The sequence below is a fragment of the Erpetoichthys calabaricus genome, chromosome 10, assembly GCF_900747795.2.
Source record: "Erpetoichthys calabaricus chromosome 10, fErpCal1.3, whole genome shotgun sequence".
Classification (NCBI taxonomy): domain Eukaryota; kingdom Metazoa; phylum Chordata; class Cladistia; order Polypteriformes; family Polypteridae; genus Erpetoichthys; species Erpetoichthys calabaricus.
The window spans coordinates 39,503,013-39,504,714 of NC_041403.2; the positions used below are offsets into that span (position 1 = coordinate 39,503,013).

Sequence of the window (1,702 nt, forward strand, 5' to 3'; positions counted from 1 at the left end):
CAGAAGGCACATGGGAGAGCTTGAGGTTGGCCAGAAGAATTTTCTATGATGTGTTGAGACCAAAATTGAGCTTTTTTGTCATCAGACTAAATACCAGGTTTGAACATTGCACATTATCAAAAACACACCATCTTCACTGTGAAACGTGGTGACAACATCATGCTGTTGCTTCTGTACAGCAGGTACTAGAAGACTTGTGAGGGTAAATTTTTGCGCTGGAAAACAGAGAAATCCTTGAGCAAAGCCTGATGAAGTCTCCCAGAACCTGTGCCTTGGGAGATTTGTTTTCCATCAAGATAGCAACCCCAGGCTTAACCTTAACAAGTCCTAAAATTATGGTATTACAATACTAGGTCGATGCATGTAGTGGACGGAGCAAGCCCCTACTCCATCTCCTTGTTCCTAAAATCAATTTACTGTATGGTTCCCAAATAGGGAATGTATCACAAAGAACAGATACTGCACATGAGTTAGCCAAAATGCTCCTTTTCTGTTTCTCATTCTTGCATTTATAGCTTCATGTCACCTCCACAGGAGAGGGTTGAAACTGACTTCAATTTATTCTTGGGTTCTCTTCACTAACTAATCGAACTGGAGTTTATACTGGTTATTGACTTTCACCACACCAAACAGCCTCTACACTCGATTACTATTCAGGGAGTAAATGTGCTACAGATACTTGGGGGTCCACATCATTGATAGGCTGGACTGGTCTAGTAACACTGAAGAACAATATAAGAAAGGGCAGAGCAGACTCTTTTTTTTGGTAGGAAACAGTGTTCCTTTAATATTGATAATGACATGTTTGAACCCTAATTTTTGTTTTCTACACTGTTGTGTCCTGGGCTAATAATAACACCTATTCAAGATAGGACCACCAATTCAATAAGATAATTAAGAAATCAGGCACAGTTATGGGATGTACTCTTGGCCCACTGCAGGCATTAACAAAGGAGAGAATGAAAAACTGAATGCTATTATGAACAATGCTTCACATCCACTTTGTGACCCACTAGTATTAAGTATTTGCAACCAACAAATTATGTAGACATTTATTAAGAAATGCTTGTGTTGAATCTTTATACCTAAGGCAATATGCCTTCAAAATTCTTCATTGAGACTGCTCTCTTATCATTAGCCAGGTGAGAGGTTTCTTCGTGTTTTTAATTCTTGTCTGTTTTTTTGTAGTCAAAGTGATCTATCTATCTATCTGTTTGTCTGTCTCTCTGTCCCTCTGTATTTTAGGCTGTTTTGGATATCTAATAATCCCTTTTTCTGGCCTTCCTCTCAGCACCATTTACTGTGTGCTCTGCAAGGTAGCAGATAGTGGGTTGAGCAAGCAACTTTGTCTATGTGGAAATATGAAAGCAGGATGAGGCACGATCTGGGTTCTCTAACGCTGTGGATACCATCAGCAGTAAATACAGAGCCAGTTTCATCCATTCTATTATGACGATTAACCACCACTTCATTCTTGTCGGGATCAACCTATTTCAGTTAGACTTTTTGTTGAGTTATTGATCAGCTTTAAAGGTTTCTCAGCCACAAAAAAATATACAGCACAATAAAAAAGCTTTTTCAAAAATCAATTCTAATGATTATGGTTTACTGCCGAGATTTAGATGTGAAAATTCTGCACAATGCTAAATGTTTAGGTAAGTGCGGTAAGAAAAATACAAACACTGGTTAGCTAGTGATGACA

At 38.5% G+C, this 1,702-nt stretch overlaps 1 pseudogene; it reads right to left on the minus strand.

Moving 5' to 3' along the window:
• Positions 1-311: 311 nt before the first annotated feature.
• LOC114659837 (uncharacterized) lies at positions 312-490 on the minus strand (annotated as a pseudogene).
• Between the last annotated feature and the right edge of the window lie 1,212 nt (positions 491-1,702).